Raw genomic sequence first — 12,361 nt, forward strand, 5'->3', positions numbered from 1 at the left:
CATGTCTTTACAAGTAACAGTTAAAACTGCAGATGTTCTGTGCTAAAACAGTCCATGAGACTACAGAGGATGCACTGCCAAACCATGTCCATTAACCCAGACAGGGTAAACGGTGGGGGGCCCCAACAGCTCCTCTTCCAGGCATCCATCAGAAGATTCCATACTAGGAATCTTACTTGAATGAAATCCCACTCCCCATCAGCACAAGGACTGGGGTCTTTGGTCAGAGATTATAGGAGCTAGACATATCCTTATCCATTAGGTGGTTTGTTCTACCTTCTCAGTTTTATAGATGAGGAAATTGAAGGTGAAAGGGCTCACATTGGAGAAGGTAGCCCAAAAGTCATCCCAGAAAGGTCATCTAGGCTGGTAGCTTCTAGAGCAGATGTTTTTAGACTTGAGACCCTCACTAGATGAAATTATATGCAAAAAGCGGATTCTGCATCCTCTGTGTTATCCACAAAGTCTAACACAGATGTTAAGAACAAAGCAGGTGCTCTTTGTGAAAAGAATACTGTGGATGTACATCTTTCTTGGTGCATGCCATGAATAAGTGTCCTTATTATGTAAATGAAGTGTGGCCATCTGCCCTCCTGTTACCTTGTCAGGACGGAAGGGAAATACTTAATTCTCACTTGCGTACAGGGAGGAAATGAATCCTACCCTTTGAAGAAGCTCAGATCCCAGCCGGTATCCTTTTTGAATGAGCAATACCCATAATAATAGTTCTCATTTATGACCTGTTGTGCTAGGCAGGCATGATAGAGATTGCTGTTCATAGGTTTCTCATTTACAAACAAAAAACAAAACCTACAGAGGAGGTTTTGTTGTTATCCCCATTCATACAAGAAATGGAAGCCCAAAGAGGCTTAGTGATTTGTCTAAGGCCACTTGGTCAGCAGGTGGTAATGCCCAGATTTGCATGCAGGTCTTGAGTGTCCCACCCCACATTCTTCCCTCTCTCTCCCCAAAATGCTTCACATTCATTCTATACAATTCTGTGAGGCAACTCATTCCTATTACAGAATAAAGACAAATTTTTTTAACGAGAATATACACAAAATGGGAAAGTTCTGTAACCCCACAACTATAGATAACCACTTTTCACATTTTGATGTATCCATCCAGTAATGTCTTTTCTCACGTTAACTAAGGTTCTGCCTATAATAGCATAATTCCAAAATAAGAAGGGAAAAACACATGCACTCCCCATCTCCTCTACCTGCCATTGGTCTGGCTTCAACGGGTGTAAGTAGAGGATACAGTCTGCTGCCCTGGGCTGGATGGAATGTATGGTGCATCCCTCAATGCCACCACCCAGCCCCTACATCCTCTCCCAGCTTAGCTGGGCTCATCTTTGATGCAAGCTGTCAGAGGGAAGGCACTCAGCACCTTGCCAAGAGCCCCAGAGACATTCATTCCAATATATCTGCACTCAGCCCCTTCCCATCCCTTCAGCTGTCACATGGGACTCTCCCCTAGACCCCAGAAGAGACCTCCCCATCTTACCCACTCTGCAGCTCCCTTGACTCACCTAATAGCCAGCCCTCCCTGCTCTTCCAGAAACATTTGCCCCATTCATTGCACTGCTTGAAGGAAGCACCTGTTCTGGGCTTTTCTGGAGGTACTGAAGATGCAGCAAAGCCTGTCCTCAAGATGCATGCAGTCTAGTGGAAGATGGGCATGGACACCAGCAAATTAGCACACTGAAATGCATATGCAATTGGAAGCCACTCGCAGGTGACCTGCAACTGCAAGTTGAGGATGAAAAGGAGCCAAGGGTGGTGGCTCATGCCCATAATCCCAACACTTTGTGGGGACTGAGGCCAGAAGATCACTTGAGTCTAGCAGTTCAAAACCAGCCTGGGCAAGGTAGCAAGACCACATCTCTGTTTTCAACAAAAGGAAGAGTCCATATGTAAAGAACTGAAAGAAAATGGTCCTGGGCAAAGGGAACAGTAAATCCAAAGGCCCAGCAAGTCCAATGGGTGGGAGCTTGTCTTGTTGAAAAATGAGAAACATTCATGTTGCTGGAGTCTAGAAAGCCAGGAGGGAGGGGGTGAGGCTGAATGAGGCTGGAGAACTGGTGGGGCAAACAAGAAAACATGAACATTTGAGAAAACCATTGTAGGATTTCTCAGAGATGGGACATGGCCTGAAGTGCGTTTTAACCACAAATCACATTTGTGGTTTTTAGGGGCAGCACAAGCTTGGAAGCAGCATCCCAATGAAGAGAGTACCTGCATAGTCTCAGATAGAGGAGAAATAGCTTGGAGCAGGGTGGTGGCCATGGGGTTAGAGAGAAGAGACAAATTCTGGCCATACTGTAGAAGCATAGTAAAGGAACATCCAAGAGCAGGGCGAGGATTGGGGCGTGGTGAAGGGCAGGCAGGTCTCCATGCTCACCAGATGGAATGCCACCCACATCAATTCCCCTTCATCTTTTGGGGTCCCACTGCAGCCCCTTTCCCCAAGGAAGCCTGCTGACCTCTACCCCCAGCCCCAGTTACTTTTGCTTCCTCTTGGCACCCCCAGAGCCTGACGTAAGCAGGGCCTTACTCCTGTGAGAAGGCGTCTAACCTGTCACCTTGGGCGGGCTGTGACCTCCTTCAGGATGGAGGACAAATGCCACTGGGCCTGGTAAGGAGCCAGAAGACACAACCCTTGCAAAGGACACAGCCTGGGTCTGCAGGCATTAGCAAATGCTGCTTCTCTGGGTGGGATAAAGTGCTTTGCTCCAAGAAACTCAGAATTGGAGACGGAAGTCAACCATCTTCAGATGTGACCTAGAAAACTGGCCACCAACCCCCGATCTCAGGGCTGTCAAATAGAAACAAGTCAGCAGAGGACTCTGAGAACCCAGCTGGGGCAACTTAGAGGGCACAAGGTGAACTGACCTCCACGTGGTAAAGGTTAAATACTCAGAAGATGTCTCCAATGCTGGGAGAACTCAGTCTAAACAAAACACAAGGATGGTTAAAAAAAAAAAAATGGAGCCTCTCAGCCCTAATAACTCTTGAAACAAAACACTGGAAATTATCTTTTCTGCAATAGGAAAAATGCCTCCCTGTGCGCCAAAAAGAAAAGGATGTGGTCAGAAAGGAAGTGGGCGGAGGGGAAAGTGGGAGGGGAGTATTTACAGGCTGCTTGGAGTCTGATGTAAACAGTGCAGAATGAGGAAAATCCTAATTTTAACACTTAGTCTGTAATCATGGTTGCAAAGCATCTGAACATCAGGATGCCTGCCAGAGCCAAGGCTGGGAATTGGTCTCAGGTGCCAGGTGGCTACCCAGGTGCCAGGGGCCTGGCCTTGCTCCCCTCTAGCCCCAGCCCTTTCTGAGGCCCCACCTGCTCCGTGCCTCCTCTCTTCATTGTCCCACCATGGACTGTTATTTCCAGCTCCTCCTGTGGAGGGGTGGAGAGGAGAAAGTGGCTGCAAAGTCAGCAGTGACACGGAACATGAGACTCACATGACCGGGAGCACATTGCTGTCCTTCATGTTAGATGGAGGGAAGCCTGAAGGCTCAGGGTGGTGTTCTCTTTAACTAAACTTTCCACATACCCAAATAGGAGCACGTCAGGTTCCAGCCTTGAAGATGAAAAGGCAGAAGCCTCTTTTCCCACCCTCTAAGTGCAGTGAAGTTAGCACAGCAGTCAGGATTCCTTTAAAGAGCAGGCTGAACATAGCAGTTAGACCACAAGCTCTCTGGACAGTGCCTGGCATTCAGGTTAAGCATGAGCTATCATCAGGGTAATGTTATCAGAACTATTAATATACTTAGCCTTAGAACCAGAGCCTGTCTTGAAGATCCCCTGCCATACCTGCATTAACCCTTTAGTTGATTAATTTTTGGAGAGGTGGTGGGGGTAGCTGAGGAGGAACCTGGGTGGCCAAGGAGAAGGCATTAGGGGAGAAAGAGGGGTTGTTTAAAATATTGAAACATTGTTGGAACAGTTGTTAACTGGCATGGTCACAGCAGTATGTATCAGTTCATCTCATCCATGACTTTTATTTACACAGCTCAGTTCTGCCCCTCACTAGCTGAAAGATCTTAAGCAAGTTCCCTACTGCATAATGGAAAGTAGAATGATGCCCACCTCGTGCAGCTAATGTACAAAGTAGATGCGCTGCTGGGTGTAAGGTGCTTTGTGCATGTTAAGACTAAGCGAGCATCAGTAAACCCACACGTAACAAAAGGAAAATTTTCCAGATTGGAACTGTCCAGGCTTCCAGAGCTGTGCAGCTGGATCTAACATTAGAGGCTCCAGAGCAAGAATACAAAGGCCTGGTGCCATTTCTAAGTTATAGGTCAGACTAACAGAGGGCTGAATCAAGTTCTATCCTCCTACCTAGACAAGTATACCTTTATGAAAACCTGAAGGCTAGGTTCAAATTTAGGATTTTTGGACTCTTCAAAATTCTGTGACAGAACCTAGCAGCATAGGAACAGGTGACCCTCAGCTCCACCCACTTCTCCTGCCACCCCTGGCTCTGTACCATGTTGAGAGACAGGTTTCATCATTCATATACATGTGGGCACCCAACACATGGGCCAAAACTCCATACATACCCCAACAAACAGCCACTCTGGTCACCCCTGGGGCCCAAAAGTACATACACAGTGGAGTCAACTGCCCTTGTAAAGACAGGACAGGAAAAAGGCCTGGAAGACCCTGGAGGCATATTTAGAGACATTTGGGCTGGAAATGTTGAAATCCTGGGTACCCAGAGTGGTAGAGTGGTCTGGAAGGAGGGGTACATCCTCTCAGTCCCACAGACTTCTTACCCAGTGCAAAAGCCATGGCCAGAAGATAACAGAGTATATCCCTTAAAAGGATAAGGCCAGCCAGACACAGTGGTTCATGCTTGTAATCCCAGCAACTTGGGAGTCTGAGGCAGGAGGATCACTGGAGGTCAGGTCAAGACCAGCCTGGGCAACATAGCAAGACTCCGTCTCTTGAAAAATGTTTAAAAATTAGCTGGACATGGTGGTGCATGCCTGTAGTCCCAGCTACTCCAATAGCTGAGGTGGGAGGATCACTTGAGCCCAGGAGTTCACGGCCACAGTGAGCTATGATTGTGTCACCGTGCTCTAGCCTGGGTGACAGAATGAGACCCCATCTCTGAAGAGAAAAAAAACACACACACATGTAAGGCAAGGCCAGGGCTGCTTTGACTTAGGTCTAAGGATAGTACTGCCCCAGATTTCAAAGCCTGCCCTAGAAGCTCTCCAGGCTTGAAACCATCAGTCCTCCATGTGTGGTTTCCCCCTGACTCCCATCCCACACTGCATCAGGGGACATTAGTATCAGTAGAGTTCCTGCACACCTGCCCACCCTCTGCCTCCAAGAATGTTGCTGCCAGCCTCTCCCCAGACTCCCCAAAGACTGTTGCTGCCAGCCTCTCCCCAGACTCACCAATGACTTTCAGGGGGAGCAAAGTGGGGCTTTTCTCAGAGAGGTTGCTCTGCCCCTCAAAGGCAGTGGAAGAATTTGTTGGGTCTGAGTGGAGCCTTTGACCTTAACCCAGGGACATATTTGAATGAAATGCTTAACATGAGCTCGTTTGATTAAGATTTGCCTTTTTTCTCTAAAAATGAGATGCAAAAAGCATGAAGGTTGCAATAATCAATGTTTTCTCATTATTAGGCCCATTGGCAAGTCCATTAGCTATGAGCTTTGGGTCAATGGCTGATTGTCTAAAGCAAAATACTGTGTTTATCACAGTGAGGAGAAGGGTTGTAGGAGAAGGAAGGGAATTAGATAATAACTAATATTGATGGCTAGGCACAGTGGTTCACGCCTGTAATCTCAGCACTTTGGGAGGCTGAGGCGGGCGGATCACCATGTCAGGAGATCGAGACTATCCTGGCCAACATGATGAAACCCCACCTCTACTAAAAATACAAAAATTAGCTAGGCGTGGTGGCCCACACATGTAGTCCCAGTTCCCCAAGAGGTGGAGGCAGTAGAATCACTTGAACCCAGGAAGCAGAGGTTGCAGTGAGCCAAGATTGCACCACTGCCCTCTAGCCTGGTGATAGATCGAGACTCTGTCTCAAAAAAAAAAAATTGACATGTGTTGTAGTTTGCAAAGCATTTGCTCATATATCATCACTTCACTTGATTCCTTAATAGCTCTGAGACGTAGGGAGACCTGGAGTTATTTTTCTTCCTGTTTTACACATGAAAGTATTTAGCTGTGCTAAGTACTTCCCATTCATTATCTCATTTAATTCTCACACCAAGTACATCAAGTAAGTACTGTTATCATCTCTAGTCCTTATCTCTTAGATGGGAAAACTGGTACAGGAAGTTCCTTGGACTGGTTAGTAGTAGCACCAGGTTTACAGGCCTATGCAGTCTGACTCCAGAATGCTGCTTTCAGCCGTGATGCTTGACTACCTCTCTACTTCATCTCTCTTCTCCCCTTTCTTGCCAAACTTCTCCCTTTTTTCTTGTACTTAATTCTCCTGCAGAATAGCTTTTACCAGCATGTCTTTACTGCTGTCTTGGTAATTAATGAGTTGAATGGCTTTTTCTCTTCAGTTTCTATGGCTTTTGACACTGCTGACTCCCTGAAATTCCCCACTTTGGAAATTAGTTCTCTTTTGTTGCTGGCTATTCCTTTGCTTTTTGTACCCTTTGTCTCTGGCCATCTGACAGATCTGTCATCCTGAAAGAGCTCACCCAGCACCATCATCAGCTGAGCCTCTCCATGCAGATGGTTGCCAAATCTACATCCCTAGCCCTGACTTTCTTCTAAGCTCTAGACCCAACTTTGCAGTTAACTCACAGACACAGTGTCCACCTATTTAGTCAATTCCAATAAGGCAGCAGTGTCCACATTGAAATTCATGGTCTCCAGTCATCTTTCACTTCAGATCAATTTGCTATTTATTCAACAAATAATTTTGAACTCCTTCTATTTGCCTGGCACTGTTCTAGGTACTGGAGCTATAGCAGTGAATAAAATACATAAGATTCTTGCCTTCCTAGGGATGTTTGGGGAGTGGGATGAGGGCAGACAGACCATTAACAAAATAAGTAAGTTATAGTGTATTAGAATGTGCTATGGAGAAAAATAGAAAGAAGAAATGGGGGCGGGGGGAGCACTGGGGCAGGAGGTTGCAATTTTAAATACGGTTGTTAGGAAGGACTGCATGAGAACATGATATTGGAGCCAGGAATGAGGCTGGCAAGGGAGCAAGCCTTTCAGATATGCAAAGGAATAACGCTCCAGGTGAAATGAACAGTAAGTGCAAAGGCCCTCAGGTGGGAGTTTATTTGGCATGTTCAGTGAACAGCACCGAGGCCAGAATGGGGAGAAAAGGAGATGCAATCAGAGAGGAAAAAGGGAACTGGATTATATAGGGCCACATAAGCCATTTTAAGTAGCTGAGCTTTTCCTGAGTGTTTAGGAGGCACAGAAACATTTTGAGCAGGAAAGTGACACGATTTTACAAATGTTTAACAAGATCACTGTGGCTGCCATGTTGAAAATAGACCAGGGAGGCAAAGTTGAGTAATTAGTAAGGAGACCAGTTAGAAGGTCACTGCAGTAATCTAAGAAAGATGACGCTAGCCTGGACCAGTGTCATGATGATGGATGTGATGGGAAGGCGTTGAATTCTAGATATATTTTGATGACATCAGCAAGATTTGCTGATAGGTAGCATGTGGAATGTGAGAGAGTGGCCAAGAGTAACTCCAAAGTTTTTGGCAAGTGGGCAGGTGAATATATGGATCTGGAGCTCAAGGGAGCAATCCAGCCTAGAGATACAAATTTGGAAGTTGTCACAGTGCAGATGGTACTTAAAATCATGAGACCAGATGAGATCACCAAGGAAATGCAAACAGATAGAAAAGAGAAGAAGCCCAAAGCCTAAGCCCTGGGGACCTCCAATGTTAAAAGGTTGAAAGAGGAAGCAGAACCAGCAAAGGACGCTGAGAAAGAAATAGTGAAGTATAAAGAGAAACAAGATTAATAAGTCTGCATCATGTGCCAGACACCATGCTCCAGAAAAAGGATGCGGAGACATACACGGCTCCATCCTCACCATCCTCATGCTCTAATGCAGGAGTCAGGTACTACACCTTGAAATACCGTTGTGGATTGGTTCAGGGCTGGGTGCAAAATGTCAGTAACAGTGCGACCACGCCTGGTTACTTCTATGAATGATTCTACACACATACAGTCAACCATACTTGGCTCTTCTGAGTGACTGTTTTTCTTATTTCTTTTCTCTCTAACAGGCGATTGGTTACCAAAGCTAGGAGAATCTACCTTTGTAGTATCTCTTGTATGTGGCACCTCCTGTCCACTTGTTCGGCCACCAGTCTAGATGGAGCCCTCCTTGAAGATCACCTGTAGTGTTGCAGAAGCTCCTAAACATCCTTGTTCCCTCCCTTTAGCCCTCTAATCCTACTTTTTTATTAGCTCTCCTGAGCAAAAGTCTCACCCCCTCTAGGATGCAGCCCAGGTGCCTAAGCCCATTACTGAAGGTGCTTTACAAACTGGTACCATCCTGCCCACCCAGCAGTGTCTTCACTCTTCCCAGGGTTGTTTTCTGGACACTCCACATTTATGCTTGGTATCACACTGCAGCCTACAATGCAGTATCCCACCTGGAATGCCTGTCTCTATTCCAAAGTGTTCACATCCCCTTCCCTTCACAAAGCTTTCCCCTTGTAGTAGCCTGCACGGTTATCCATGTCTCTGAGTTGCTGTATCACTTGGAGTCTCTGACACTCATTTTTGTATGTAGGTATATGATGGCATGGGAAGTCACTAAAATACATTCATATTCACTGATTCATTCAGTTTCATTTAAGTGTGGCTTGCCTCCTCCTCCTAAGGACAAGCAACTTCTATTGCAAGGCATGGTACTATTCTAATAATGGAGTCTAAGTGAATAGTAGATGTTAGAGTTTTTTTTAAAGGTGAGTGAATAAAGTATAAAACTGTGATGAAATACTTCGTTGTATATAAGTTCTGCCACGCTCCAGGAATATAGTTGTGAAAATAATTCAAATAAAATATTTAGTCTTTCAATAAATATTGAGTTTTATGTGCCAGCAATGTGCAAGACACTAATGATTCAAAAATAAGTCATACTTTAAGCCTCAAGAAATCTGTAATCTAATGGGGAAGACACATAAACCATTTTAATATAATCTGACACCTCTAGCTGTAGATATATCTATGGAAGAGGAGGCGAAACGTGGTAACTCTCAGAGCATGAGTAGTTAGATACAGTGGAACTTGAGATGGAGGAAGAACAGCGTAGGCAGAGGGCACAGCGGTGAGGTGAAAAACAGCACGGTGTTTGGGGATGGGGAAGCCAGATGATGGAGAGCCATGTATGTCCTATTGAGGAACTTGAATTTTACCCTGTGGGTGTTGCCAACAATGTCCATATAGAAAAGCCTTGGGAGGATTTTATGTATAGAAAGAGCAGATCAGGTTTGCATGTTTGAACACTTGGGCAGCCTAAAAGTTGGATTTGAGAGGGACCAGAGTTGAATGCAGAGAGACAAGCTATGTGCCCTTACAGAAACCAGTTAAGAGATGCTGAGGGCTTGGATTAAGTGAAGGCAGTAAAGTTGAATGGGGAAAAGTTTTTTGGTTTTTTTTTTTTTGAGATGGAGTCTCACTCTGTCACCCAAGCTCGAGTGCAGTGGCGCAATCCCGGCTCACTGTAACCTCCATTTCCCAGGATCAAGTGATGCTCCTGCCTCAGACTTCTGAGTAGCTGGGACTACAGGCATGTGACATCACACCAAGCTAATTTATTTTGTATTTTTAGCAGAGATGGGGTCTAACCATGTTAGGATGGTCTCGATCTCCTGACCTCATGATCCCAAAGTGCTGGGATTACAGGCATGAGCCACCGCCCCCAGCCGAAAGGAGATAAATTTAAGCATCACTTACGGGGAAAAATTCAGAGGATGCAGTGATACAGTCACTATGGCAGAGGGTGTGGGAAGAGGCAAAGATGGCCCTTGCTTCTGACCTGGAGGATTTGGTGAGCAGTGGGCAGCACTTCCCCTGCAGCAGAGACAGGGGAAGAGGGCTTGGTTTATGTTGGAAGTGATGAGTTCAGTCTGAGCCATATGGAGTTTGAAATGCCTCCAGCATTCCATTCAAAGTAGTCCCCTTAAATGGTCATTGAGTGACTCAAATACTGCTCCTGTTCTTGGAACTTTTCAGAGACTTCTCAAAAACCCATTACCAAAGACATTTTATCAGCTACATAAACCAGTCATGCATTTTATAGACATAACTCTCTTTGGGAAAAACAAAAAAGAGAAAGGAAGGGAGGGGGAGAGGGAAGAAGGGAAGGACACTGCCTTGGGGTGTATATTAGTATCTTTTTCTTAAGGGGAAATTTTGATATTTTTCAAGTAGAAAGCAACTCCCTATTCACTAGACTTAAATCATCATGAATTTTGGCTGTTTTCAAAATCAAATCATCTTAATGATATAATCCTAGTTCCCTAGGGCTAAGGAAGAAAGCATGCCTCTGACCTGAGGAATTCCCAAAACTACAGTTGCAGAAGTAACAGCAGTGTAGATGGAGCTAAAGTGTAACCTCCAGGGTCACTATTCCCGATGACTGCATGTGGCCAGATTTGTTTGTTCTGATGTGATGATTAAGAAGCCTATTGTACTTCTGTTCTAGAAACACCTCCAAGAAAAGGACTTTTCCTTCTCTCCTAAGATAGCCACAAGAGTATGCCTTCATTGTATTATCTCTGTTTAAAACAAAAAAAAACACCTGGGACCAAACTAAGATTTATGATTTGTCTTACAAGGTTGACTTGCAGACCCTTGCCCCAAGTCTCTGCTCATACAGCTCTGGGCAGGAAGATGTGAGGCACAAATATGGGAACTATAAAGACACTATAGACAAAGTCACTGAACCCACCAGCAAGATAGCCACCCCTGAAAAGGACAGTGTTGTAACAGAATAGAAAGTACATCCACTCAAAAGCAAATTTCCCAGGCAATACGCCACAGTAAGCCCAGTGTATAGGGTGGGAGAGCACAATCTGCCACTGCTGGGAATACCCGCACTCCAATCCTAAAGAAGGACTCAAAGGCCAGTAGGGACTGGTCACAACCGAAATGAAAAACAAGATTTAGGCAGCACAGAAAATAGATGTGACTGAAGAATTGTCTTAGCCCTTTGCATGGGGGCATGAAACCGACTCCAGTATGGTTATTTCACGAACCCAATAAGCAGATTGGGTCTCTGCCCAGCCTCTGACCTACTCAAACAACATGTACTCCCTTTTGTACAGTAAGAAATGGCATAGAATTACCTGGGAGCTACTGCCCCCAGCTGCAAAAGCATATGCAAAATGAGCTCTGACTTTCTGCATCAGGTCAATTCCTTACTTAGTGTCTGCCAACCGTGGTACACTGCATTTATTCCCAGCAGTTACTAAGGGCGTGACAAGAGAAATGGCTCTTGCAGCTGTGGGCTCACTTCCTCCCCAGGCAGCCAAGCCCTCCCTTCACTTCAGGCTGGGGCTGACTGGCATAGGAGGTACTGTAGGGGGCCAGTTGGAGGCAGTGGTTAATGTCTCCATATCCACAAGTGACAGTAAGGGATGTGGAGATGTTAATCAGCACCAGCTTGACAATGTAACTCCCTTTTTGACCACTTGTATAAAACCCTGCAGGATCTTCTGTCACTTCATAGGAGGAAGAACTTTATATCAAACAAGACCACTATCTTTTAGCTGATGAACGAAGCAGTCTCATTTCTAATTATTAAATTCTAGTCCATTATTACCAAGTACCATCCCTGGTCCCCGCAGTGAAAAAATGGAGAATGCATAGCCAGACTCTGCTGACTAGACTTGTGCCTTTACTGGGGTCCAGTCCAGTTCTCCATGACTGGTCCTGGAGCTGCTAAGTCATTAGACAGTCTGAGTCCTCTCCACTGTGGCTTCCTCCAGCACCGTGTAAGGGTACTTTGGGGGGCAGTATGATATAGTGGTCAAAACCATGGACTTTGAAGTCAGACAACTCCCAGCTTCACCTCTTGCATTCTGTAGGACCTTTGTCATTTACCTTAAGCCTCCATCCCCTCATGTGTAAAATGGAAATAAAAATTTATCTTGAGGAGTATTTTGAATATTAACTGAGGTAATGTACTTAGCACATTGGTTTGGATAGAGTAACACTCAGTAAGTATCGTCAATTATTAGCAACAGTCCATGGCAGGGGGAAGAGACATTGGTTCCTTCTTCTGTACAAGGTCAGAGGCAGCCAGGAGGAGTAGGTAGGTACCAGAATGGCAAGTTTGCAAAACTAAGCTATGAGACTTCCAGGCTGGACTGGAAGGCA

General features: G+C 45.4%; 1 protein-coding gene and 1 long non-coding RNA gene across 4 annotated transcripts in view; one reads left to right on the forward strand and one right to left on the reverse strand.

Annotated features, from left to right (window-relative positions):
• FAM78B (family with sequence similarity 78 member B) overlaps positions 1 to 12,361 on the forward strand; it is a 109,440-nt gene that overhangs the window by 82,656 nt on the left and 14,423 nt on the right. The window lies entirely within an intron of this gene.
• Positions 1 to 12,361, reverse strand: part of LOC144580273 (uncharacterized) — a 137,709-nt gene that overhangs the window by 42,044 nt on the left and 83,304 nt on the right. The window lies entirely within an intron of this gene.

Source organism: Callithrix jacchus, chromosome 18, assembly GCF_049354715.1.
Source record: "Callithrix jacchus isolate 240 chromosome 18, calJac240_pri, whole genome shotgun sequence".
In the NCBI taxonomy this organism is placed as follows: domain Eukaryota; kingdom Metazoa; phylum Chordata; class Mammalia; order Primates; family Cebidae; genus Callithrix; species Callithrix jacchus.